A 27,049-nucleotide genomic window follows, 5' to 3' on the forward strand; every position below is an offset into this window, starting at 1 on the left:
GACCCCTGGGTGGGGTGGGGGGTCCTAGGTGGGGGGATAAATGGGGTTGCAAGGCCCAATTCCAACATGGCAGGAGCTCCCCACCAACAACAAACAACTCCCAGACACCAGCAGGCAGCCCGAGAATTCAACTCAATTTTGGTAAAACCTACCCAGAGGTGACATCGTGTTCCCCAGGTTAAGGTTCAGCCCGGCAAGGCTGACCTACACACTCACACACTCACACGCACTCACACTCTCACTCTCACACACACCCACTCACACACACACACACACACGCTTGCACTCACACACACCCACTCACATACACACACACTCATACACACACTCACACACACACTCACACTCATACACACAATCACACACACACTCATACACACACACACTCACACACACACACACACACACACGGTGACAGTGGCAATGGGTCCCCCTCACAAGGGTCTCGGCTGCTTGGCAGTTTGCTCCGTCCTGGGGTCGGCTCTGCAGCTGGCGGCCCACCGGGCTCTCAGCCCCGCCCCCCCATGTCCCCCACCCCGCGGCCAGGGGCTTGCTTACACCGCCTCCTCCTCTCCTGCTCTCACGAGACCCCAGGTCTGCAGACGACCTGTAAGCACCGGACAACACGGAGTCCCCTGGCGCCTCTCCGTCACCCATCATCCCTCGGTCTGTCCTTGGCAGGTGCCCGTGCCAGCTCCTCCCGCTCCCGGAGACGGTCTGGGCCCCCTCCCTGCGGGCCTTGGGATGAGGTGAGTCGGCCCCAGGACAAGGGCCTCCGCATCATTTATCGGCGGGTCTATCGCTGAGCACCCACCACGGCCGGCAGGATTCAGGTGCCTTATGTCCGTCTTCTCACCTAACCCTCACAGCGAGCCCCCACACAGGCCTGCTGTTCACCAAGGGGGAGCAAGGGGCTCGGGGAGGTCCCAGCTGCACGGCCCGTCGATGGGAGAGGCCGGTGTGAACCCAGAGTGACCCCTGAGCCCACGCCAACCATTGCACCACACTGCCTCTCCTGGGACCGTGCGGAGGAGCCAGATTCGGGCCCTTGGCCAAGGCGACACCCGAGTCCTGTTGCCCTGATTGTGTCACCCGCCAGCTCAAGGGTCCTCGGGTCGTTTTTCCCGTAAAAATTTCACCGTTGGGCAAGGAGGCAATTGAGATTTCAGAGGCCAGGCCCGCTTCCTCCGGACAGAGTTGGGGAGAGGCACCCCGCTGGGCAGACTGCAACTGCCCCCCCATCCCAGCCTCTCCCTGCAGAGGAACGGAGCCCAGCAAGCCAACTGCAGCCAGCGGCGAAGGGCCAGCAGGAGAGGGAGGGTGTCCTGGGACAGAGGGGGCGGGAGGACGGAGCTGGGAAGCCCCTACACGGCCAACGGACACCTCTCCCACCTGAGCCGGCCCCGGGCCCGTCCACGCTTCCTCCTGGGGACCAGGGGCCACATTTGGGTCCAGCACAGGACAGTGGGGAGGAGCAGGCCTGCCCCTTGCGAGCTGGGTCACACCTGGGTAAGTTACTAAACCTTTCCGTGCCTCAGTTTCCCCTTCCATAAAACGGGGATCTCAGTAACACTCATCACAGACTGTTGTCTCTCCAAAGCGCCGGACATCGCCCGGCGCACAGTGGGTGCTGTGAAAGTGTGTGTCATGGTTATTACTATTATTAGACAAAAAACAAAAACACAAAAACAAGCTAGATGCACGCGGGTGGCGAATGTGAGCTGCCTGACAGCAAAGCTCCCAAGTGCACATGCAGCTACCGGAGCCTCGGAAAAAGAAACTGCTCCAACACCTCCCTCCGGAGCCCTGCGTGCTCACGGTCAGAGCGAGGGGCTGTGCCGCTTATTTTTTAATATATTTGTATTGATTTCCGAGAGGAAGGGAGAGAGAGAGAGAAGCATCAATGATGAGAGAGAATCATCCATCAGCTGCCTCTTGCACGCCCCCCCCCCCCCCCCCTGGGGATCGAGCCTGGAACCCAGGCATGTGCTCTGACGGGGAATGGAACCCTGACCTCCTGGTTCATAGGTCAATGCTCCACCACTGAGCCACACCGGCCGGACTAGGGCCGTGCCGTTTGGATGGGAGTTCTGGGTTGACCGCCTCTGGCCCAGGCTCTGTCACTCCGACCTCTTAGCTGCCCTCTAACTAGAATCAGGGGGGAATCCACCCCCCATTCCCTCTTCAAATCACCCTGACGGTGGCCTCCGCGTGCTGGCCCGCCGGCCACTCCCGGCTGCCAGGCCCCTGCGGGCCAACAGGAGGCAGCCATGCTGGTTCCCAAAGTGCCCGCCGGCTGCTCACCTTCGCGATTACACAGGGTAGTCGGCGGGTGCGTGGATGAAACGCGGGCGTGAAAAGCAAGAGCGGTTTCCACGAAAACAAAGCCGGACGCTTTAGAAACTTCGTAAGGACACGTTCCTTATTAACAAACTTCCTGTTGCATTAGCCTGGGCGCGGCAACCGTAAGAGACTGGGGGGAATGATAAAAATTCAGGAGTGTCCACGGCAACGCGCCTCGTGCGGGAGCCACGGCCAGGCCTCCCTCACAGGCCCGGGCCTTGCACCAGCAGAGCAGGGAACCAAGGGCCATGGACACGCTTTAAGCTCAAATACAATGTTTAGACTTGAGGTGTAGCGTTTTAGCAGTCTCTACCTAAACCGGAGTTGCAGCTAACGTGGTCGGATCATTCTTTATGCTATTTTGCCCAATTCCTTGTTTTTCGAGCTGGAGTAGCGGAGGCCACAGAAAAAACATACCCGTCTCCCAGAGCACCCATCTAGCATCAAAGTCAAGGGGAACAACTGTTCCTCGCAAAAAACAAACGAGACCAGAATGTAAAATCAACGTCAGTTACAAACAGAACTGCAAGCTTCAAAGCAAGGTCATGGCTGGGGTGGGCGGCTGCAGGCGAGGGCTGGAGCCGTGGGGGGGAAAGTTGGAGAGACACAGTCCCTGAGGGTCAAGGTCACTGCCAGCCTCGGGCCATCTCCCAAGCACTTTCCCACAAGCCTAGTAAGAGCGTCTGGGGTAGCTGCCTCTGAGCAGCCCGCCCACCCGGGACCCTCCCATCTCGCTGCTGCAGCTCACAGGTGACAGGGCCCAGCCAGGGTCCACGGCCAGGGCCAAGGTCACTTGACACGCCTCCCTGGCGAGCTGCTCTGACCTGCCAGTCTTGGCCAGGGGAGCGAGTCCAGGGGCTGCTCCTGCCGCCCTTGGGGAAGGAAGAAAACGGCTGGAAAAGACCTCACCGCCACAGTGCTCAGAGCCTGTCCCCCAGCGCCTTCCCACCTCGAAGGGTTAGAAAAGCTGGAACCACGGAACACGGGAGAGGAGCAGGCTGGTGACAAAGGACGAAGCCATTCCCACCTCTCCCTGTACAACGGGAGCACTGCTGACATTGGCTCGATGCCTTCCACACGGATGGTTCGTGGAGGGGCCAATCAGAGCATGGATGGTCTGAGCCGGTTTGGCTCAGTGGTTAGAGCGTCCGCCCGCAGACTAAAGGGTCCCGGGTTCAATTCTGGCCAAGGGCATGGACCACAGCTGCAGGCTCGATCCCTGGCCCTGGTCAGGGCACGTGTGGGAGGCAACCAATTGATGTATCTTTCTCATATGGATGTTTTTCTCTCTCTGTCTCTCCCTCTCCCCTCACTCTCTCTAAAAATCAATGGGAAGCATCTTCGGGCAAGGATTTAACAAAGAGATCACGGGTGAGTAAATTTTACCTTGCAGTGCAAACCTCAGTGACTTACGACAAAGACACCTGTTCATGTCAAACTCATTCGCTCCTGCAATTCGCTTTGCGTGGGCTGCAAAGACTCACGCCTCCAAGGGTAAAAAGAGCCACTTTTGGGGCGCCCATTGCGTAGCACGGTTCTCCCTTCTTCCTAACCTTCATGGCAATCCACTGTCAGCCCGATTTTCAGATGAAACCGTGGAGGCTCAGAGCGGTAAGGCCACGCGTCAAAGTTAATCTACGGGTTAAGTGTCAGAGCCAAGACCTGAACTTCCGTCTAATTCTACAGCTCTTGCGTTTGACGCCAGCATTAAGCTTTCTTTCTGTTCGTTCTTAAAACTGTGCCTTGCCCTGACCGGTTTGGCTCAGTGGGTAGAGCGTCAGCCTGCAGACTGAAGGGTCCCAGGTTCGATTCCGGTCAAGGGCATGTACCTTGGTTGCGGGCACATCCCCAGTAGGGAGTGTGCAGGAGGCAGCTGATCGATGTTTCTCTCTCATCGATGTTTCTAACTTTCTATCCCTCTCCCTTCCTCTCTGTAAAAAATCAATAAAATACATTAAAAAAAAAAAAACACAAAAAACTGTGCCTTGCACTGTGCTTCCTGCTGGAGTACGGAGCCACGCACGTCTTCAGAAACCACCATCTTCGATCTGCTGCTGCACGTACTGGTCATTGAAAAACAGACCTCATCACTGGTTTCCAAATGACAGCAACGGGCCGTATTGTTCAAATCTCCATCACAGCACACGACCGGGAAAAGGGACCATGGCCGGCGGCCCGGCGCCTGCCCGGGAACCATCAGAAACAGGACGTGTGGTTTCGCTCGGCCCTTCGTTGGCTCAGAACACGAGAAACATTTTCAAAGGAGGTTTTCCCCCGGCGAGGGGGAAAGTTGGGCTTTTTTGGTGTTTCCCCCCCCTAGGCCCTGGTTTTATTTAAGACCAAGATCTTGGGCCATTAGAGTTAATAGTTAAATTGTTTATGACTTCATAGATTAAGTTGTTTATGTATGAAACAGCAGGAAAAAATATTGAGGAATTATGTTTACAGAGGACTTCTTTAGTATGTTACGTTTCTTAAATGTAAACATATATTTTTAATGCATACTTAAGTAAGATTTCAAGAAACCAAAGTAATGATACAATCATAGTGTTGTGCATGTATTCAGTGACAAAAATAAAACCATTTCGGTGGTATTGGGAGAAAAAAAAAGACCAAGATCCTAGTTTTTGGTTTTTTGTGTGTTTTTTTATCAAGATCCTGGTTTTATTAGCTTCCTCCTCAGACACAGGTCAGCGGCAAAGGAGAAAGGGGTGCGTTAAGCAGGGATGGAAATCGCGGCGTACCTGGTGCAGGCCCCTCACCTGAGGCTCCCAGAACCCGCGAGAGAGGGAATCAGAGGCCGCATGGCCCTCAGGAGCTGCAGAAGCGGGCTCCGTGGGCAGGAACCCAAGCTGGTGCCCAAACCCGGGGGTCCTGCCCATGAACGCCTGCCTCAGTTTCCCAAACTGCATGAAGGAGGCTCTGCATGGCAACAGTGGGACAGTCACCACGAGTAAGTCCTTATGTCTCAGTGCCACGTAACAGAGGTTGCAGGACCTGGGGGCTGGGGGGGGGGGGGGATAGCCCTGCAGAGGGCTCCTCTTCGTCCCTCAGGGAGGAAGCAGCACCCAGCACAGGTTCACTGCCTGCCTCGGGGAGGCTCACACCCAAACCCAGCCAGACAGCCGAGGGTGCGGTGCAAACCGGCAGCTCCTTCCGGGATCGGCTCCCTCGGCAGCACAAGCGTCCAACCCTGTGCTTAGCCTAAACCCCTCTGGCTGGAGCGTGAAGCATCCCACTTGTTCAAACAAGACGAAGCTCGAGGGTGGATGGAGACTGGGGGATGGAATTCTGATATTTCCAATAGCAGCGAACATCAACTAAGTGCTAGGGACTGTTCATTATCTAGTTTATCTCATTTAATTCTTTTTTAAAAAATATATTTCTTTATTGATTTCAGAGAGGAAGGGAGAAGGAGAGATAGAAACATCAATGATGAGAGAGAATCATTGATTGGCTGCCTCCTGCACACCCCACACTGGGGATTGAGCCCGCAACCCAGGCATGTGCCCTTGGCCAGAATCGAACCCGGGACCCTTCAGTCCGCAGGCCGATGCTCTATCCACTGAGCCAAGCCGGCTAGGGCTATCTCATTTAATTCTTTTTTTTTTTTTAATATATTTTATTGATTTTTTACAGAGAGGAAGGGAGAGAGATAGAGAGTTAGAAATATCAATGAGAGAGAAACATCGATCAGCTGCCTCCTGCACATCTCCTACTGGGGATGTGCCCGCAACCCAGGTACATGCCCTTGACCGGAATCGAACCTGGGACCCTTCAGTCCGCAGGCTGATGCTCTATCCACTGAGCCAAACCGGTTAGGGCAAAACTCTTCTTCTTTTTTCAACATCATTCAATGCTGGCACAAGGGTCATGAAACTATTATGTGCCCCTGGGATAAATTGGTCCCGTCTTTCTTGGAAAACCATTTAGCTCTAAGAGCTTTAACTATGTTCAGTGCCTTCGATGCAATCATTTTTGACTATGAAAAAAGTCACATGCCTGAAAACGTCCATTACAGTATTTTGAGAGTGGTGTGTGTGTGTGTGTGTGTGTGTGTGTGAGAGAGAGAGAGAGCAAACAAATGTCCCCAGTGGAGGAGGCTGGGAGAAATGTCCCGCCTTGGGACACGTATCCTGCCACTAAAAGAGGTGGCTAGTTATGAAGCAACGTGGGAAGTGTTAATGAGGCGATGTTATGCAAAAACGCAAACTACGTGACTGGGACTAAGAAGTGCACGCTGCCGTAAACAGTTTTGGGGTGTAAAGCCCGGCTTAGGGGACAGAGTCAATAGTCCTGCAATAACTACGGAAGGTGGCAGGTGGCTACCGGATTTATCGGGGTGATCACTGCGCAAGGTACCTACGCGTCTATCGCTAGACTGTACACCTGAAACGAGTATAATATTATGTGTCAACGATACTTTGAGAATAAATGGAAAAAAGGCAAACTACAAAAGCATATGCCCCCTCGCTTCTCAGAAAATAAAACCTAGGATGACCACACGCTCCAGCAAGCTCACGTCCAGGTGTGTACGCAAAAGAATTCACCGCAGGAAAGGACCAGATGTTTGTCCATCTGTGTTCACAGCAGCATTGTTCACAAGAGCCAAAAAAAAATGGAAGCAACCCAGTGTTTGTTGACACAGGGATGGATAAACAAAAGGTGGCCCATCCATGCAATGGAATATTACTCAGCCTGGAAAAGGAAGGACACTCTGACACATGCTACAACATGGATGACCCCTGAGGCCATTATGTTAAGTGAAATAAATGAGTCACAAAAGGAAAAATGCTGTGCGATCCCACTTATGGAGCGTGGCCAGGAGCACCCCCACCTCCCCATCCTGCCCCTCCTACAAGCGCCGATGATGGGGGCAGAGCTCCCAAATCCCTCCCAGCACCACCCACCCCATCCTGCAGCCGTGGTCCCCCCAGGGAGGACGTGGGGACACAGCAGCAAACTGAGACCTGTGCCCACCTCTCCTGGCCCGCTCAACAGGGGACACGCTAAAATGGGAGGAGCCCTGGAGAGAAGAGGGGAACCCTGGGCCGGGAGGCGCCCTGAGCCCAGAAGAGGCCGTCCTGAAGGGGGGTGGAGGGGGGACAGGAAGGGAGAGAACTAGGAACCAGGGACAGGGACAGGGAAGGGGCAGTGTTCTGCGGTGAAGACTTGGACTATGGGCTGTAGTGAGGGGGCAGGCGGGGCGGGGGGTGATGGATGAGATGTGCTTTTCTGCTAACGGGAGGAGCCCTGGAGAGAAGAGGGGACCCTGGGAGGCGGGAGGCTGCTGAGTGCAGGGCGGGGAAGGGAAGCAGCGGGGGAGGGGAGGAGACCACGGGACAGCAGAGGCCTCTGGGGACCCCGACTTCCTTGCCCAAGGTCCCCCGGGGAGGCAGCCCAGGCCGGAGGCAGGGAGTCGGTTCCTTGCAAACATGACTGTGCACAGCAGCTTCCCAGAAAGCAACAGAGAAACACCCCGGCCGTGCAGTGGGCGAACCGTGGCTCCGGAAAGGTATGTCCCTGCCTCCATCCCTCGGAACGACCTGGGAAAGGTCCTTGCACGTGGAATTACGTGAAGGATCTGGAGATGAGTTCATCCCGGACTATCCGGGTGGGACCTACGTCCGAAGACAGTGTCCTTAACAAGAGGCAGGGAGGAGGCAGGGACACAGGCGAGGCCTCGCGAAGAGGAGGGCACCTGGAGCCACAGAGGCCTGAGGCCAGACCCCTCCTTCCTCCTTCCCTAGGCGCTAGGGGGGAGCAGGGCCTGCTCACACCTTGACTTTGAAGACTTTGAACTCGTGGCCTCCAGGGCGGTGAGAGAATAAGTGGCAGCTGTTTTAAGCCGCGACGTTGGGGCTGGTTTGTTACAGCAGCCACAGGGGGGGACTCCAGCAGCCAGGGACAGAGCATCCCAGGCAGGCAGCCCACACCTCTTCCTTCTGGGGGCCACCCCACCCCACCCAACCCCGCCCTGCCCCGCCCCGCAATGCCACTCTCCTGGTCGTTGTCTGAGTGGAAGGCAATTCCCCCAACGTGTGTGAACCAGGAGCCGAGAGAAACAGCACTTCAGAGCCGCCACACCCAGGATCCAACCGCTCTCCCTCTGCCCCGGAAAGCACCCATCTCCAGGAGAAGCCCTGGTCGCGTCTGGGGGGCTCTCACACACAGGGAGCCAGGGCCCCTGGGGGGACCCTCCCACCCCCTCAGGCCCCGGGCGTGTGTGGCCTCAGGGAGGGGGCAGTGGCCATCCCTGGGGGACAAGCCACAGAAAGGCAGAGCGGGCAAGGAGAGAGCGGGCAGGGAGGTTCCCGGGTTTAATTTTGTTTTCTGTCTTGAAACTGGCAGCGTTTCTGCTATGATTGCGGGGATTTCCACCAACCGAGTGAGAGAAAATTCCGTTTCCACGCGAACGGCCAGGACAGGAGGAGGAGCTCGGCGCCTCCGTCATTTGAATACGAGAACGTTCCTCTCCCTCGCACCCTCGCACCCTCGCACCGGGCAGGCGGGCCTCCCTCCTCCCAGGCCAGTCCCCAGAGGTCCCTGGTGCTGGGACAGGGACAGGCGTCCACCTGCAGGAGCCCTGCCGGGAAGCGTGTGTGCCTCCCGGGGAGGGGCTGAGCGGGCGTTTCTAAGGAACTTTCCGGAAGGAAGCATTCGAAGGGCCCCAGCCCCACAGGCCGCAGGAGCAGCTGGCCGCCCGGAGGGAGGGAACTGCTCTCTAAACAAAAACGGTTTTGAAAAATCAGCGGCCAGAGGGGAATTGCTTCAGAAGCTGCGCGTTCGCTTCTCCCTTTAACTGTGCAATTGAAGAAAAACAAGACGAAGCAGGAACTGGCCCCTGGCTCCCCGCTTACAGCCCCACCCGCTCCCCCCACACAACAGCGCGGGGCTGCGGGTGCGGGCGCTCCGGGGTCTGAGGCTGGCCTCATTCTGGTCTCCGTTCCGTGTAGCTCGCGTGTCCCGTGAACCGCGCCCCCGGGGCAGCCCTCCAGGCCGGCCTGGCTCTCGGCACAGCCCGGCTCCCAGTGGGACCTCAGTGAACACTCGCTAAACCCAGCGAAGCGAGAGACAGGAAGGCGCCCACAGCATCCAGCTTTACGCCCTGACCGCGAACCGACAACCCGAGGCGGGGCCTGGGGCTGCAGACATGCAGCTTGTCCTGCTGGACGCGGGCATCGGCGTGCCCAGGGGCCCCTGGGGCACTTGCCCTAATTCTAGAAACATCTATATTCTCAGAGGAGCCTGCATGGCTTCTAAACGCGGGCAGAGGAGGGGTGGGGAGTGGGGCTTGGAAGGAGGTTGTCTTTAGAGCAGGCAAATGCCAACCAGGTTTTAAGAGTCCCCCCTACGCCCCCCGCGCCCCGCACCTTCCATTATCACTTGGAGACGCCTGTGAAACACCAAAAAGGCCTGGACGGGGTGGGCTGCTCTAGGCCGCTGTCCTGAAGGGGAGCCATGAGCCCAGCAGGGCGCAGACATGCGGAGGGGCCAGCGGTTTCTGCTCAGAGGCCAGAGGAGGAAGGCCCCTCCTGCTTCCTTGAGTTTGGTACCAGCTTCCTGAATGGGAGGCATCTCCTTCCCCACTCACCACACCATGGGGCGGGTGGCTCACGGTAGCGCCGGGTTTACAGCCAGCACCCAGGTGGGTGCATTAAAAGCTCCGAAGGGACACCCCCAGCCTCGCCCTCCCCACACCCCCATCCCCGGGCCCCGAGAGCTTTCAGGAAACCTGCTCCGAATCTGCAGGCCACAGCGCCTCCAGGTGACAGGCTGCGGCCTCTGGACCAGCCGGGATTGGGGAGCTGCCTGTGAGCCGCGTGGGTGCGCAGGTGAGCTCAGCCTCTGCGCCCTCGATGTCTCCACTGGGACCTGAGGCCCCAGCACCCGGCTCTCAGCGGAAACGGAGGACCCACGTGGACACGATCCACTCCGCGGGGAAGGTCCCCGTGGCACCAGCCACCCGACCAGACCCCAGGCGGGCGCTGCCCGGCCCCGCGGTGCCCAGCTCTCTGGAAGCGCGCAGGGGGTCAGTTCTGGCTTCGGGTCCCTCTGGGCAGTGACCCCTCCACCGGAGACTTCAGAGCGAGGACTCCCCGCGCGCCCAGAAACACACCCGCGCCCCACATTCCACGCGCGGCTGTGCGGGCGGCGCCCGTGGGGGGAAGCCCCACTTGATGGTCTGGGAGGCGCCAGCCCCGCGGCCCCCCTGCCAGGGGCACCTGAACGAGTGCCGAGGGCTCGTAGGCAGGTCCCTGCCGCGCCCGACCTGGCACACGGGCCACCCCAGGGCGCCCCCACCCGACCCCCCAGCCCTATCCCCGTCCGTTCCCGCCTCAAGACCCCCGCCTCCCCAGCGGGCGGAGCACCGGGGCGCAGCGCCTCCCCGATGGGTCCCCACGAAAGATCCCTGTTCCCCTCGAGTTAAAATAAAATGCAGAGGAGGAAGCCTAAATAAAAACAGGAAACTCGCTCAAAAAAAAAAAAGCCTCATTCAGACGGAATTACGGGTAAGAGGGTAGAAAAGAAGAAAAAACGGGTCCGGAAATGCAAAGCTGCAGGCGGTTTTGCCGCCGAAACCCGGGCTCCGCCGCAGAGCGGGGGCGACCTCCGCGCGGCGGCGTCAACACGCGGCGGGCGCCGACCCGGACCGGCCGCAGGTCCACGCGCGGAGCCCGCGCCCCGCACACCCGGCCCCGGCCCGCCCGCCCGGCCCCGCCCGCGAGCGCTGCGCCGGGCCAGGCGCCGGGAGGGTGTTCGCGCCCCTCTGCCCGCGCCGCTGGTGGGAACGCACCCGGCACCCGCCACGGCCGGGCGCCCCCTGGTCCGGCTCAGGGAGGGCGCCCTCGACTGAGGGCGTCCCCTCTCCCGCGCCCCCGAGGGCGCACGCGAGGCCTCCCCTCCGCTGGGCGCGCAGCCCGGACCCGGCCACCCAGCCGGGGCCCCTCCGTCCGGCTCCGCACGGCGCTCGGTGCAGGCGCAGGGGAGCTGTTTGCGCCCCCCTGGGCCAGTGCATCACCGGGGGCGGCCCGGTCCCCAAGCTCAGCCTCGGTCGAGGTCCCAACGGCCCGCCCGAGGGGCGCCCCTTGCCGGGCTCGCTGGGTCCGGGGGTGCGCATTGGAGCGGGGCGCACCGGCCGGGCGCGCGGGAGACCCCTCGCTGGCCCCATGGCTCCGCGGGGCTCCCCGCGGCCCCGTGTCCTCCCCGCCCCCCCAGATGCAGCCGGAGGCCAGCGCTTACCTGCCCCGCGCAGCTGACGAGCTGGGGCGGCTCGGGCGACGGCTGCCTGGAGCGAGGGCGCTGGGCGCGAGTGAGCCTGGAGGGAGGGAGGCGGGGCGCGGTAGGGGCGCCCCGCCTGCTGACAGCCCGCACACTCCACTTCCCACTTTGTTTCCTTTTTACTTGCAACAGGAAAAACAACAGGTCCTCCTGCTGCCTCATCTGCGCCCCCGCCCTCCCCACTTCCCCCCCACTCCCCCCACCCCGTCTTCGGCTGCAGGGCATCACCCCAGGTGCCTCTGGAAGCTGCACTTGTCCTATTTCAAAACAAGTCCATATGCACACAAAGGAAAACAGCCAGTAAAGGTCCCAGGAGCCCGTACCCCCCCACCCCCACCCCCCCACCCCCCTACCCCCGCCCCATTCACACACCCAAAGAACCTCAACAGCGCCAGAGAGAAGCCTGGGGAAGTGGGTGTGAGGGAGGGTAAGCCAGGCCAGGGGCAGGCTAAATGCTGTCTCCCCAGCCCAGCCCTGGGGGAAAGTGGTGGGCTCCCAGCTTCCGGGGTGCGGAGGGATGGGGCTAGTCACCCCTCAGATTGTACCAGTGGCTTCAGATCCCGTAGGACAGCGGTTCTCAACCTTCCTAATGCTGCGACCCTTTAACGCAGTTCCTCATGTTGTGGTGACCCCCAACCATAAAATTATTTTCGTTGCTACTTCATAACTAATTTTGCTACTGTTATGAATCGTCATGTAAATATCTGATATGCAGGATGTATTTTCATTGTTACAAATTGAACATAATGAAAGCATAGTGATTGATCACAAAAGCAATATGTATGTGATTATATATGTGTTTTCCGATGGTCTTAGGCGACCCCTGTGAAAAGGTCGTTCGACCCCCAAAGGGGTCGCGACCCACAGGTTGAGAACCGCTGCCTTAGACAGACGAAGACACTGAGCTTGGAGAGAGGCTTTCCCACCCACACCTGGCTCCCCAGGACCAGCGTGGGCCCAGCACCGGCCGCAGCAAGGGGAGGGGCAGCGACTGTTCTGCTTTTAGCCAGGAAAGCGGAGAGAGCTTGGGCACGAGTGGGTTGGCGAGTGGGTTCCTAACTGGTCCCAGTTTCCTCAGATCCAGGCTGCGGGCTCTCTACTCCCCACTGGACGCCTGTGGAAGAGCCAGGAGGGACAGCGGTCCCTCTGGGGAAGAATGTTGGGTCTGTCGCCAGGAGGGCGCCCGAACATCCTTCCCAGGGCACAGCTGAGGCTAGCAGCCTCCCCCAACCCAGGCTGGGTCACTGGTCCTCCGCAGATATATCCCCCACCCACCCCCTCTCCAGGGAGATCCTGCCAAAACCGGAAGAGAAATGAACATTTTCAGAGGAAAAATCTGATGGCGGGTAAGACTTCCCTGGGGTTTCCTAATGTTATGGAATATGGAATTTATGAAATTGGCGCGGTGACAGTCGGACACTCTGAGGTTCAGGAAAGAGCCTTTCTTTAGAGCAGTGCTGCTGGTTCAGGGGACCCTAAGATCCACATCCGCTAGAGAGTGCAGTAGAAAGCAGGTTCCTGGGACTCACTCAGATTGGTAGCCCCCAAAATGTCTCGTGCTCCCATCACTGACGCCTGGCCTCGCCCTGCTTTTGCGAGGCTGCAGTTTAAACACTCGTGTCCCTGGCGCTCAGCGATCTTTGTAAGAACCAGTCCGACGAAGATGCTTCTGCATCACCCAAAGCAACTCTCCACTGGAGACGTGTTTGCCGACAGCCCTTCGGATCGCGCTCTGTAACGTGCGACAGCTCAGCAAGGCAGAGCTCGTCACCCCCACTTTATGGATGAGAACACTGAGGCCCGGAAAGGGTGAATCATTTGGGGGAGGGCACACAGTAAGCCTCGAGCTGCTTCCAGATCCTCACTCCTTTGAAAGTTTCACTTTCCTGAAAACTTGAGGCACTTCAGTTTCTGAAACCACACTCTCAGGCCCGGGGGGGGGGGGGGGGGGCGGCGCCAGGGAACTCGGGGCTCACTGCAATGTCAAGCACAGTCCTCACTGTCCCCCACGTTCCTGACAGACTTGCCTTCTGCCTGCCCCTGCGGTTTCTGTTCTCATTTGATTTTTTTTAATAATTTTTTTTTATTGATTTCAGAGAGGAAGGGAGAGGGAGAGAGAGAAACATCAATGATTAGGGAGAGGCATCGATTGGCTGCCTCCCGCAGACCACTGTCAGAGATCGAGCCCGCAACCTGGGCATGTGCCCTTGACCGGAATCGAACCCGGGACCCTTCAGTCTGCAGGCCGACGCTCTGTCCGCTGAGCCAAACCAGCCAGGGCCTTGCTATATTTTTAGCTGTTGTCCTGTTGCTTCGGAGGAAGCTACTTCAAGTTCCCTTTGAATTGTAAGTGAAAGGGCCTGGGCCGTGGTGGAGCGTTTGCAGCCATCCCAGGAGAAAAGTAGCATCTTAGCTGCCAGGCAGTCACCCAGTGTCACCTGCACGAGCTCCTGGCAGGGAATCCTCTGGCCCCATTTTATGAAGGAAAGGAGGAGGGCGCAGGCTCAGACGCACAGACGGCAGGCTGCAGGAGGAGCACGCACGCCCTGCGTTTCCTTCTTCCCTGCCCCCGCCCGCTCCTGCAGAGCTTCCCCCTCCCAAAGCCAGCGAGCCTCGAGCTTCTAGCAGATGCAGCCGCAGCTCTGCCTTCCTCAACCTTGAGCGGCTTCACCACGGACACCCACGCATGCCCACAAGCAGGGTTATCTCAGGGCAGCCGGAGCCAGGCTGAGCACCCGGGCACAGGAGGGCAAGTGTGAGGAGCCGGGGCCCAGGCACCTGCCTCCGTGCCCCGTCCTGGCAGGGAGCCCGCGTCGCTGCCGCTCTTTCCTTCCAGGCAGAGCAGACGTTACCCAGCGCTAACCCTCGTCGCTGTGCCCGGGCCAAGAAGGTGTGGCGAAGCCCAGGCGGAGAGCGCCTTTCCTGGAGCCAAAGTGCCCCGCACTGGCTTTGTGGGGCTGTGTGACCTCGGGCTTGTGACTCAGCCTCTCTGTGCTTCCATTTCTTCATCTGAGAACCGGGGACACTGATGATGGCTCTCACTCTTGGAATCGTTTCTGAGATTGAAGAGTCCCTGGCACACAGTGAACCCCCAGAAAATGTTAGTTACTGAGTTTTTTTTCTAGAACAAAGTCTTTGCGTTTTGCAGGAATGGGTGTTTTCGCTCCAGAACAGCATTTCTCAGTAGCAGCAACAGCAGGTCGTGGCATATTAGCACATCAGTGCACTGAAAATCCCCTCTGCAGGTCAAGTTTATGAAAATGGAGAATGGGAAGCATCCGTTTACATTCTGCGCAGTAAGAGTGCACCCCTCTCTGAGGCATCAGGCGGGACGTCAAGGGCATTTCTCTTGTTGGATTGGTTTTGAGAGAGAGAGTTGCTGTTCCACTTATGTATGCATCATCCATTGGCTGATTCTTCTCTGTGCCTGGACCGAGGATGGAACCCGAAACCATGGCGTATGGGGATGATGCTCTAACCAGCCGAGCTACCGGCCAGGCCTCAAATGCATGTCTTTTTCTGGTTTTTGGTTTTGTTTTTTTAAATCCTCACCTGAGGATATGTTTCCATTGATTTGAGAGAGAGAGACGGACAGACAGACATTGGCCGGTTGCCTCCCAAATGCACCCGGACTGAAGAATCGAACCCGCAACCCGGGCATGTGCCCTGATCGGGAATCGAACCTGCGACCTTTTGGTGCACAGGAGGAGCCGCCGGGCCAGGGCTCAAATGCGTTTCTTACTGCAGGTCCCAGGCAACACAACTAGAAAACGGCTGCCCTGGACAACATAAGGGGGGTGGCCATCGAGGGGGCGTGGGCAGGTAGAGGTTCCAGGAAAAGTCTGACTGTGAGGATACAAAGTCAGTGTTCAGGAAACACCCGACCAGTAAGGCGTCCACCTGAAATAATACAAAGTGATCGTGGCTGCAAACTGCAACTGAAAAATAATTTAAATTTAAAAGAAGGGAAAAGGTCAAAACGGGAAGGATAAAGTTCATCAAATAAAAGAGGGAAGAGCTATTAGACAAGAGAGAAAGGAAGGAAGGAAAAGGGAAGAAACACTGGGTTTTACACAAATCCTCTCATGTTGTCCGAGTCCAGGGCCGGGGGAGCGGACGGTGGGGGGTTGGGGGGGGGAGCCAGGGGTCAGGAGGCTGACCCAGCCTCGGGCCTCTTACCCTGGGGGTGACCCAGGCTTTGCAACATTGACTCCTTCCGCAAGCTGCGCTGCTACAGTTCCGGGCTGAAGGGAGCAGCCTTGTATCAGCCAGAGGCCCGCCCTCCCCTCCCGCAGCAGATGCTCAGGTGGGAAAAGAAACTATGAAAATAAAGACAAGATACAGTGTCATAAAGCGGTAAGTGCTGCCCAGAAATATCGGGCGGTTAGAGGGGGAGAGAGAGGTGGGGGCGGGGCCATGGGTACACCTGACATAATACAAAGTAAGAGTGACCCTAAACTGCAATTGAAAAATTGCCCCAAAGCAGCGACACAGATCTCACGAAGATGGGGGGCCCCGTCCGTCCGAGGGACACGGTAGGGACGTGAACAAGTTTCCAATGGCCAAATCTGGGACAAACTGAGCAGCCAAAGAAAGTACAAGGTATAGAATAAACGTCTGGGAGTCCAGACTGACATCTATAATAATAAAAGTGTAATATGCTAATTAGACCGGACGGCCAAGGAACAACCTTCCGGACGACCTTCTGGTCGAAGCCGGGTGCCAGGGCTGCGAGGGCAGAGCCCCTTGCACGAATGTTGTGCATCGGGTCTCTAGTAAAGAAATAAGGCCCGCAGACACAGACAATGGGGTGGTGGTGGCCTGGGGGGGGGATGGAGCGGCTGGAAGAGGTTAATGGGGGGAAAAGGAGGGCCTATGTAATACTTTCAACAATAAAGACTAAAAGGAAAAAAATCTTTTAAAAAAAGAAATAATGGAATTGCCTCAGCCAGTTTGGCTCAGTGGATAGAGCATTGGCCTGCAGACTGAAGGGTCCTGGGTTCAATTCTGGTCAAGGGCGTGTACCTTGGTTGCAGGCTCCTCCCCTGGCTGGGCCCTGGTTGGGAGGGAGGGGGTTGGGGTACAGGAGGCAACCAATTGATGTATTTCTCTCACATCAATATTTCTCTGTCTCTCTCCCTCCCTTCCACTCTCTCTAAAAATCAATGGAAAAATATCCCTGGGTGATGATTTTTTTTTTAAAAAAAAGGAAAGAAATAATTGAATAGCCAGGCCAGGGTGGCTCAGTAGTTGAGCGTCAACCTATGACCAGAAAGTGACAGTTCCATTCCCACCCAGGGCACATGCCTGCGGGTCAGGGTCCATGCCCAGTAAGGGCCGTGCAGGAGGCAGCCGATCGAGGCTTCGCCCTCATTATTGATGTTTCTAACTCTCTCTCTCCCTTCTTCTCTGAAATCAATAAAAATATACTTTAAAGAATAATAAAATTTAAAAATATTTTTTAAAAAAAGAAATGATGAAATAAGTAGATAAGGAGGGGGACTAGTCTATGCAGAAGAATTCCAAATAAGTGGTCAAATCCTTGCCTGCCCTCGGGGGAGAGAAGCTGTAAGCCCCCACTCCCGTGCCCAGGGACCCCTCCCAGGGGACAGTGTGAAAGGGGGACAGCCAGGTGACCAGTCCACATCCTCAGCATAACGCATGTCGACGGCAGGCACCCTCCCCGCATGGGATGAGAATGACATTTTGGTTCTGTGGGCTTCCTTCCAAGAACCCTTGAACACGAGTCTGGTCGCGAGAGAACACCCACACCCACAACCAGAATGGGGGACAGTCTGCAAAACTCCCTGGCCAGTTCTCCTCCAAACTGTGGAGATATCGCAGACAAGGAAAGCCTGGGAATGGTCGCAGCCCAGCGGAGCCAGCCCAAGGAGACCAGAGGACTGGATGTCACGGGGGGGAGGGGGGTGTCGGCGTCCTGGGTCAGCTCCTGGAATGGAAACGGGGTGTTAGGGAAAAGCTACGGCAACCTGAATGAAGCATGGACTTTACTTAATAATGATGCATCAATATTGGTTCATCGGGGTGACAAGTGGGCCCCAGCCACGCAGGAAGTTAGCGATATGAGAAATTAGGTGCGGGAATGCTACACTCTCTCTGCAACTCCTCTGTCCATCTGAAAACGACTCTGAAATGAGAAGTTTCTTTAAAGAAACAAATCAGAATGGTGGGGTTTGGGGTGGGGAGGCAGGACCAGGCCAATCCCTGGGGGCCGGGAAGGGTGCATCATGGCCAAGCCTGGAATGGGGGGGGGGGATGGGGGCGGGGGAGTCGGAGAGTGACACAGGGGGAGAAAGTGAGGCCAGTCCTTGGTCTCCGGCCCTGAGAGTCTGCCCCTGGGCTCTGATGGGGTGGGGGTGGGGATGGGGGTATGTTTGAACCTTCTCCTCTGGGGACCCTGAGACCCAGCTCTGCCCCCACACCTTCCAGTCCATCCCCTCCTCTACACAACGGGGTGTGTTACTCCAACTTCGGTTGTGGGACTAAAAAGAGCCAGCAGACAGGTGGGGGTTCCTGAACCCCATCACCGCTGTGGCCTTCCTACGACAGGAGGCTGTGGGTCTATTGGACAAGCATGAGCCCCCATGTGTCACCTCAACGTTCTGGGGGGCCTGCCTCCTCCCCCGGACCCCAGCTGTCCGGAGAACGTCACAGTCCATGCGGTTGATGGAATAGTGCCAGCCTTGGACAAGGGCGATTCTGGAGGCCCGAGCATCATGGGAACAGGCCCGTCCTCGCGGGGTGAGGCTCGCGCAGAGCTGCCCTGCTGGGTCACACGGCGTGTTGCCTACGGCGGGGGAGGGCGTAGTCGGCAGGGACGTGGTGCAGTGAAAGCTGAGAGAGGAGGGTCACGGATGTTTTCCTTCCCATTTTCCTTTCAGTTCTCAGCCAACCGGAGCTCCTGGGCTGATGCCAGTCCCGCCTGTAGGACCCGCTCCTGGGCACCCCGGGGGCTGCACCTGCCGCCTTCTCTGGCTGTATAAGCCGGCCTTTGAGCCTGTGGGACCAGGGTGGTCACCTGGCCCCAGGTGAGCCAATCAGCGATCTCCCCGGGAATATGGAATCAGAAGCAAGACCCAACCTGTGAACCAGGAGGTCACGGTTCGATTCCCAGTCAGGGCACAGGCTCGATCCCCAGTGTGGGGCATGCAGGAGGCATCCGATCAATGATTCTCTCTCGTCCTTGATTTTCTAGCTCTCTCTCCCTTCCTTCCTCTCTAAAATCAATAAAAATGTGTTCTGAAGAAGAAGAGGAGGAGGAGGAGGAGGAGGAGGAGGAGGAGGAGGAGGAGGAGGAACAAGAAGGAGGAGAAGAAGGGAACGGTGACTCTTCAGGTACCTGGGGGCTGTGAGGCGTCCGTCTGTGAAAAGGCTGAAAGAAGCAGGGCGCTGCTGTGCAGACGGAGGCAGAGAGCACCGTGCAGCAGAGCAGAGAGGGGGAGGGTCCTGGTAGGAGAGAGATTCCAGGAGAGCTTCAGCTCCCTGTCCTTGTATCTTTTTGCAGGCCCCCTGCATTCTTGCCCTGGGCTGCTGATGAAAAGTCCCTCATCTCCTTTGGCCGCATTCCCACATTCTGCTTAAAATCGGCGTCACTCTCCTAGGGCGGCTGTGACCAATCCGAGTGGATTAAAACGCAGACGTGCATGTTCCTGGTTCCAGAGCGGGAAGTCCTCCCCACGGCCGGGCGGGGGTCCTCCCGAAAGCCATCGGCTGCAGCCGCTCTTACGTCGGTGGCTGCCTGCAGTCCTCAGGATTCAGTGCCTTGGAGATGCGTCCCTCTCAGCCCCCCCCCCCCCCCAACGGCATTTTCCCGCGTGTCTGTGTCTTGGTCCAAACGTCCCTCTTCTTACAAGGACACGTGAGCCCAGGGAGACCTCATCGTAACCCGTTAGATCTGCAAAGACCCCATTTCCAATTCAGCTCGCATTCTGAGACTCTAGGTGAGCATGGATTTTGGGGAGACAATGTTCAACCCAGCACAACCCCCCTGGGTGGGTCTAAGGCAGGGATTCTCAACCTTCTGGCCCTTTAATACAGTTCCTCATGTTGTGACCCAACCATAAAATGATTTTCGTTGCTACTTCATCACTGTCATGTTGCTACTGTTATGAATCGTCATGTAAATATCTGATATGCAGGATGGTCCTAGGCGACCCCTGTGAAAGGGTCTTTTGACCGCCAGAGGGGTCGCGACCCACAGGTTGAGAACCGCTGGTTTATGCTATTTGAAACAAATCCCAAGTAATACATAAATTGGTATCAGAAGTGGGTGTTGAAAGCGAGAGTTTTTCAAAGGAGGTATTCAAGCGATGTCTTGAGGCAGAGTGCGGGGCACCCAAGACTCCTTCTTCTCGGCGGGGGCACTGGCAACAGAGCAGTTCAACTCCCTCCCGTGGCCTCATGGGACTCAGAACAGGCGCCACCGAGGCCGGGGCTTGAAGAAGCTGGGCAGCGAGAAGTCCAGGCTCTGGGTATGGAGCTGCTTCCAGCAGCCTCAGAAGGTGGGCGAGTCCGGCTTCCGCCCAGCTCTGCTCCAGGTCAGGAAACGCGGGGCGAAGGTTTCAATTTGTCCCGGGAAATGCCTTTTCCCTGCAGCCCAGGACCACCACGCGCCAGGTACCCACGCACCTGCTCTGGGCAGCGGGCACGCCCTCCGCCACCCGTGTTTACAACACCACGGCGGGCACGAGGGCAGGAAAGCCCGGAGCTTAGCCGTCGGATGGGGACCTCTGGGAACGACACTTACCCTCAGAGCCTCTGAACCCAAGGCCGGTGGCGTGAGGGCAGAGGGCCAGCATCTTAGGAGAATGGCGGGGTGGGGGGGGTGGGGAGGGGGGGGGAGTCCCGTCACCAAGTCCCATCGGGAGGTCCCCTTCTCCCCTGTGGCTGAGGGAGAAACCGGCCTGGCAGGGCCGGTCTAAGGGCGAATAGCCAACAGCTTGGACAGGGAGTCAGGGAACTGGTTATTGGTACGTGACCTGACCCACAAGAAAACTGACAGGCAGCCCCCTGGGGGCTGAAACTCCGGGACCCTAAAACCTGGAAACAGTTTTGACATGCCTCACCCCCAGCCATTCCTAGGCCCACATCCGGCACCGGCAGGAAGCAGGCTGCCAGGGGACAGCTCCTCTCCTGGGAAAAGCCTTCCGCCCCCTTACAGCAAGGGAGCCAGCGGAGGGAGGGACCAGCAGAGCACACCCCAGGGGCGCTGGCTCCTGGGCTTGACCCGCTCCTCCCACCTGAAGACCGCGCGCTCCAGAGCGTGCTTCCCTCTCCGTGGACCCAGGGTAGTTGTGGCAGGAGAGGGGTCTGGAGCATTTAATCTACCGACTGGGGGCCCCAAGGAGACGACTTAGAGGAGATTCGGCAGAAGCTGTGTGTGTGTGGGGGGGGGGAACGGGGGACGGGGGGGGGGGCGGTGTCCGAAGGGCAGAGCGGCTCTGAGACAGAGCCCTGGACACAAGAGCTCAACAGGACGTGAACACCTCACACTTGGCAAAGGAAGAGGCATTGGTGGTTGAGTTGGCGGCATCAAGGTTTAAGCGAGAACAAGGGAACGGGTATCTGGACGGCTCTGTGCTGGGCCCCCGAGAAGGTTCCAGTGAGTCTGAGGACATGTGGAGTGAGTGAGTGAGTGAGTGAGTGAGTGAATGAGTGAGTGAATGAGTGAGTGCATGAGTGAGTGAGTGAGTGAGTGAGTGAGTGAGTGAATGAGTGAGTGAATGAATGAGTGAGTGAATGAATGAGTGAGTGAGTGAGTTAGTGAGTGAATGAATGAGTGAGTGAGTGAATGAATGAGTGAGTGAATGAGTGAGTGAATGAGTGAGTGAGTGAGTGAATGAATGAGTGAGTGAATGAATGAGTGAGTGAATGAGTGAGTGAGTGAGTGAATGAGTGAGTGAGTGAATGAATGAGTGAGTGAATGAATGAGTGAGTGAGTGAGTGAATGAATGAGTGAGTGAATGAGTGAGTGAGTGAGTGAGTGAATGAGTGAGTGAGTGAGTGAGTGAGTGAGTGAATGAATGAGTGAATGAGTGAGTGAGTGAATGAGTGAGTGAGTGAATGAGTGAGTGAGTGAATGAGTGAGTGAGTGAATGAGTGAGTGAGTGAGTGAGTGAGTGAATGAATGAGTGAATGAATGAGTGAGTGAGTGAATGAGTGAGTGAGTGAATGAGTGAGTGAATGAATGAGTGAGTGAATGAGTGAGTGAGTGAGTGAGTGAATGAGTGAGTGAGTGAGTGAGTGAGTGAATGAATGAGTGAGTGAGTGAATGAGTGAGTGAGTGAATGAGTGAGTGAATGAGTGAGTGAGTGAATGAGTGAGTGAGTGAGTGAGTGAGTGAGTGAGTGAGTGAATGAGTAGGGTAGTCAGGGCTGCACAGTAGGCTCTTCCCAGGGAAGGTCAGAGCTCTGCATCTGAGGGAGAGGACAGTGAGGTCTTGGGCCCAGCCAGTGTGAGGACAGCGTCTCCACTACCTCCCGGGGGTGAGGGGGTGGAAGGGGGGCTGCCGCCCAGCACTCTGGAGCTGGATGCTCAGAGGCCTGACAGCCTCAGGTGTCCCCTTTCAGAGTGGCCCTCCACCCTCACATCACCAGCTATGAACCTGGCCAGTCCATCCTGAGGTCCCACCCCAGATGTGGGGAAAATGCTGTTTCCAGATTGAGGATGGGAACAAGGACCCCTCTGCTCCTCCTGTGAGTCAGGCAGCCTCACCTCTAGCCTCCTCATGTCCCCCCACAGCCTCCCAGCCTCCCCCCATCAGCCTACAGCCTCCCCCCCAGCTTCCCAGCCTTCCCCCTGCCTCTCCCCCACCCCTGTGCCTCTCCCCCACCCTGCCTTCCCCACAGACTCCCCCGCAGCCTCCTCCCCTGCCTCCCCCCAGCCTCTCCACCAGCAGCATCTCCTGGGTGAGCTGGAGACCAGAGTCCAGAGCTGGCAGCGGGTCCAGCACAGCCTCTCCAGGCTTCCCGATGCCCCCAGGGCTCCCTGACCCCCAGGCTCCCTTCCCAGGCAGCCTCTCCCTCACGCCCCCTCACCCCCCAGCTCTGGGTGATGAAAGGGTTTGGTGCAAAATTCGTTGGGGAGAAAAACAGGAAGTGGCCCTGACAGCCGCCTGCAGAAGCTGCCTGCCGGGGCAGCAGCAGTGGCAGCCTTACAGGAAAGTGGTGAGGGGGCAGCCCCAGCCGGGCTGCGGGGGCGGCGGGGAGAGTCCAGCGTGGGACCCTTTGGCCAAATGGGGCTTTATTTTTAGACCAAACATCACACCTGCCTCCTGCTCTGTACACCTCCTCTCACTCTCACAGCAGCGCCTCAAGGTTAGTATGTGACCCATTGTACAGATGAGCAAGTAGAGGCGCTGAGGAGGCTGAGGCCAACGGCCTTTCCCACGGCCGGGCCTGGCGCCTGGATTCTTTCTCAGACTCTGATGGCTATTTGTGGTGTGTTTTTGTTCTGGTGTGAGCGCATGGGTGAGGGCGGCGGGAGTGGAGGGCTGCTTCTGGCCCCTTCGGCTCAGCACCTCTGAGCTGGTGGAGGGGGAGCGGGTGGCAGCCCAGGGCCTGTCCCCTGAGGCTCCTGGGATGTGTGACCTGGAAGGACCTCGCTGGGAACCAGGGCGGGAGGGCACCCACCCCTCAGTATTTATGACCTCACCTGGCTGATGGGCCAAAGGACTCAGAACTCAGGTAAGTCAGAACCCCCTTCCTTCTCAGGCCTTGAACTGGGGGAACCCCAATCCCAGAGCATCCTGCCTGAGAGGCATCACTGAATGAGAAGAAGAGGGGGGACTCCAGTGGCCCCACAAAGGCCACTCCCCGCCAGGCCCAAGCCCCACCTGGACCCTAGCTGCCCCACCCTCACCCTCGGCTCAATCCGCTCCCCGGGGACCCATCACAGCATGCAAACCGGGGCTCTCCGTCAGAGCCCCCAGCCTCTCCGTCCTGGGGCTCCTGAGACCTGAGGCCTCCGTGGCCGGGGAGGGGGTGTCACCCTATCGCCCAGGTTCCTCAGGCCTTGACCCACCCTGTGCCCCAGCCCCTTAGCTGCCCAGGTCTACTTCCTGGCCATCACCCTCACCTCCAAGTGACCGCTGGGCATCCCCCCAACTTTCACAGAGTCTCCCAATCCTGACCGCCCTTCGGAAGGCAGGTGCCCACATGGTCCTGAGGTTGACACCGCAGTGCTGTGCTGGCCTTCCCTCACCCACCCGCCACCATGCCATCCTCCGGCCATGACAGGGCTCCTTCCCTAGACGCCTCTGGGGACCTTCAGGCCACAGCGGAGGCCCGTGGGGCCAGGAGGCCGGTGGGGCCAGGACGGGAGGCCTCAGCGGTGCCTCCGCTGCTTGTGGGGCGGGTGGCCTCTGCCTCCACGCGCTCTCAGGGGGGCTGCTGGGCTGCAGAACCAGAAGTGGTGTCCCCTCCTCCCTCTGCCCTGCTTGGGGAGCGCCCCCTCAGCACTGAGCAGCACCAGGGCCCAGCAGGAGGCAGATGCAGGGGGGCGGGGTGGAGGGGTGGAGTGGGGGAAGCCTGGCCTCCTTTCTTCTGTGGGGGAGACTCCGTCTCTGGTCCCAGCCACTGTCCTATGAAAGCGAACCCTAAAAATGACTTGATATAAGTAAAGTGCTTAGAACAGGGCTGGCCCTTAGCGAGGGCTCCATACATGACTTCAGTGCTTACAACAACCCTGCGAGGGCAGCAGTATCCGCCCACTCCACAGGCGAGAAAACTGAAGCAGAGGCGAAGCCACGTGGTACGTTCACGCAGCAGCAGCGGCTGAACAGGGATTTGAACCTGAGTCTGGTGGAAGCTTGTGCTCTGCACTGGATGGGCAGGGGGCTGCACCCTGGACCTGCCGCCCAGCCCACCTTCTCCCCAGCTCCCTCTCCCCCAACCTCTGGGGCCTCGGGGTTTAGCTGCAGGGGGCAGGGGCGCCACCTGGTGGCGATGGGGGGAGCGCCACCCCGTCCCAGCCGCGCCCGGGCGCTCAGCGCGCTCCGACTGCCGGGTTGGCTAAGGTGAGCGGCGATGCCGCCCAGCTCGTGAGACACAGAACACGAATCCCGCTCCGGTCCCGCCCGCGTCCTCCGGGATGGGGGTGAGCGCGCCCCGTGCTGCTGGGCTTGGGCTGCGGTGCGCGTTTTGCTGAAACGCTAGGGTGTGCTCCCCAGCTCCCGCTCCTTCCTGGATTCCTGCGCGCGGGGCGGGCTTTGCCGGAGTCGCTCTCCCCGCGCGGCTCCTGCCTTCTCCCCTCTTCCCAGGGGCTCCGCTCCGCGGGGCGGGCGCCGGGTGCACCTCCCTCTCGGCTTCGTTCCCAAGCCTCCCCCCCCCCCTCCGTGCCCAGCAGCCGCCCAAGGGCACCGACAGACCTTCCAAGGGCAGCGGCCCCCAACCCAACTGCCCGCCCACCTGTCCGCCGCGCCGCTTCCTGCTGCGGTGAAAGCTGTTCCTCTCCCCTGTGGCCAAAGCCGGAACCGGCCTCACGGTTCACTTCCCTCCTCGCCGCCGCCGCAGGCAGGTGTCCAAGCCTCACTGTCTGTGCCCGCCAGGGGGAGGGGGAGGCCGCAGGCTGCACTCATTCATCCAACAGGTGCTGTCAGTGCCACCGGACACGGTCCTGGGCCCTGGACACAGCAGTGACCCAACCCCTGCCTCCAGGATATTCCAGTGTGTATGGGAAGGAGGGGGTTGTGCGGGGAGGGTACGGTGTGTGTGGGGGGGAGGAGGTTGTGTGGGGAGGGTACGGTGTGTGGGGGGGAGGGGATTGTGTGGGGAGGGTGCGGAGTGTGTGTGGGGGAGGAGGTTGTGTAGGGAGGGTACGGTGTGTGTGGGGGAGGGGGTTGTGTGGGGAGGGTTCGGAGTGTGGGGGCAGGAGGGGGTTGTGTGGGGAGGGAGTTGTGTGGGGAGGGGGTTGCGTGGGGAGGGTGCGGTGTGTGTGGGGGGGAGGAGGTTTTGTGGGGAGGGTACGGTGTGTGGGGGGGAGGGGGTTGTGTGGGGAGGGTGCGGTGTGTGTGGGGGGGAGGGGATTGCGCGGGGAGGGTTCGGAGTGTGGGGGCAGGAGGGGGTTGTGTGGGGAGGGGGTTGTGTGGGGAGGGGGTTGCGTGGGGAGGGTGCGGTGTGTGTGGGGGGGAGGGGGTTGCGCGGGGAGGGTGCGGAGTGTGGGGGGGTAGTGTAGGGGGTCAGATGATACAGAAATAAGCAAGAAAGAACACGCCCGTTCACAGCACCTGCATGGCGATCGGGTGGAGCCGCATCACCAGACCCCAGCGCCCTCCTCCCCTCCTGGCCCGCCACACCCACTCGTGGCTGTGCCCTCTCCCCTATGTTGCCTTCCTCTGGGCTACGGACGCCCCTCCCTCCTCACCCCACCCCACCCCACGCTCTGAAGCCCCCCCTAGGCGCCCTCCTGCGTGGCTTCTCCTTCCCTGGCTGGGCATCCCGCACCCACACCTGGCCACCGGGCAGCGGCGGCAGCGCCTGTCCCAGCTCACCTGCCTCGAATTGAATTAAGGAAAGAGAAGGCATGACGGGGAGAAGGAGGGAGAGAAAGCGGAGCCTCAACTTGATATTTTGGTTTCAAACCCTTCAAAAAGCTGAAAGAGTTGTTCAGTGAACGCCATATGCCCTAAAGACATCTTCAGATGGGAGGACACAGCTGGGCCGAAAGCCGGTGGGGGGGCGCCGGAGGAAAACCGACCGTGACCTAGGAGAGGGGCGGGGCCTGAGGGAGAGGGGCGGGGCCTGAGGGGAGGGCCTGGAGGAGAGGGGCGGGGCCTGGGGGCGGGCTTGGAAGCGAGGGCGGGGTCTTGAGGGGCGTGGTCTTGATGGAGGGCGGGGCCTGGAGGGGAGGGTCGGAGCCTGGAGGAGAAGGGTCTGGATGAGAGCGGGGCGTGGGCGTGGAGGCGAGGGGTGTTGTCAGGTGCTGGGAGAAGGGGCGTCTTTGGACAGCTGTCCCTGGGCTGGTAGCGATAACGTGAGAGCATGTGGACTTCTCTCCCGAGTTTTGTATTTTTTCCCAGTCAATTAGGAAGCAAGTTCATCAGCTGAGAGGAGGACGGAGGTGCTGAGGCTGGGGGCGGAAAGCGGAGGGGTGACTGTTCCTCTAGGAGCCCAGGAGCCACACTGTTCATCTGCAGAGGCCCCTCCAGGTTCTGTGGTCCTGCAGCCACGGCTACGGAATTGACCTCCACCATCGCTATTTCATAGGTGATGACACCAGGCCCAGGAGGACTAAAGGGCCCGACTTGACACGGGCAGTGGCTGAGCTGGGGTTTAAATCAGGGGGTGCTGTTAGCCTCTGTGCGCTGGCCTGCGCCCCCCACCCCCAGATCACAGTCACTATGTAACCAGCAGCTGTTACAGGGGCCTCACACCAAGCACCTTTACGCTAGCGACTCGTTGAACCT

At 58.7% G+C, this 27,049-nt stretch overlaps 1 protein-coding gene across 1 annotated transcript in view; it reads right to left on the minus strand.

Annotated features, from left to right (window-relative positions):
* Positions 1-11,701, minus strand: part of PIK3CD (phosphatidylinositol-4,5-bisphosphate 3-kinase catalytic subunit delta) — a 51,368-nt gene extending 39,667 nt beyond the window's left edge. The window contains exon 1 of the mRNA XM_059691327.1: positions 11,587-11,701. The gene's annotated coding sequence lies outside the window, so the exon portion shown is untranslated. The remainder of the gene's footprint in view (positions 1-11,586) is intronic.
* Between the last annotated feature and the right edge of the window lie 15,348 nt (positions 11,702-27,049).

The sequence above is a fragment of the Myotis daubentonii genome, chromosome 3 (genome assembly GCF_963259705.1).
Source record: "Myotis daubentonii chromosome 3, mMyoDau2.1, whole genome shotgun sequence".
In the NCBI taxonomy this organism is placed as follows: domain Eukaryota; kingdom Metazoa; phylum Chordata; class Mammalia; order Chiroptera; family Vespertilionidae; genus Myotis; species Myotis daubentonii.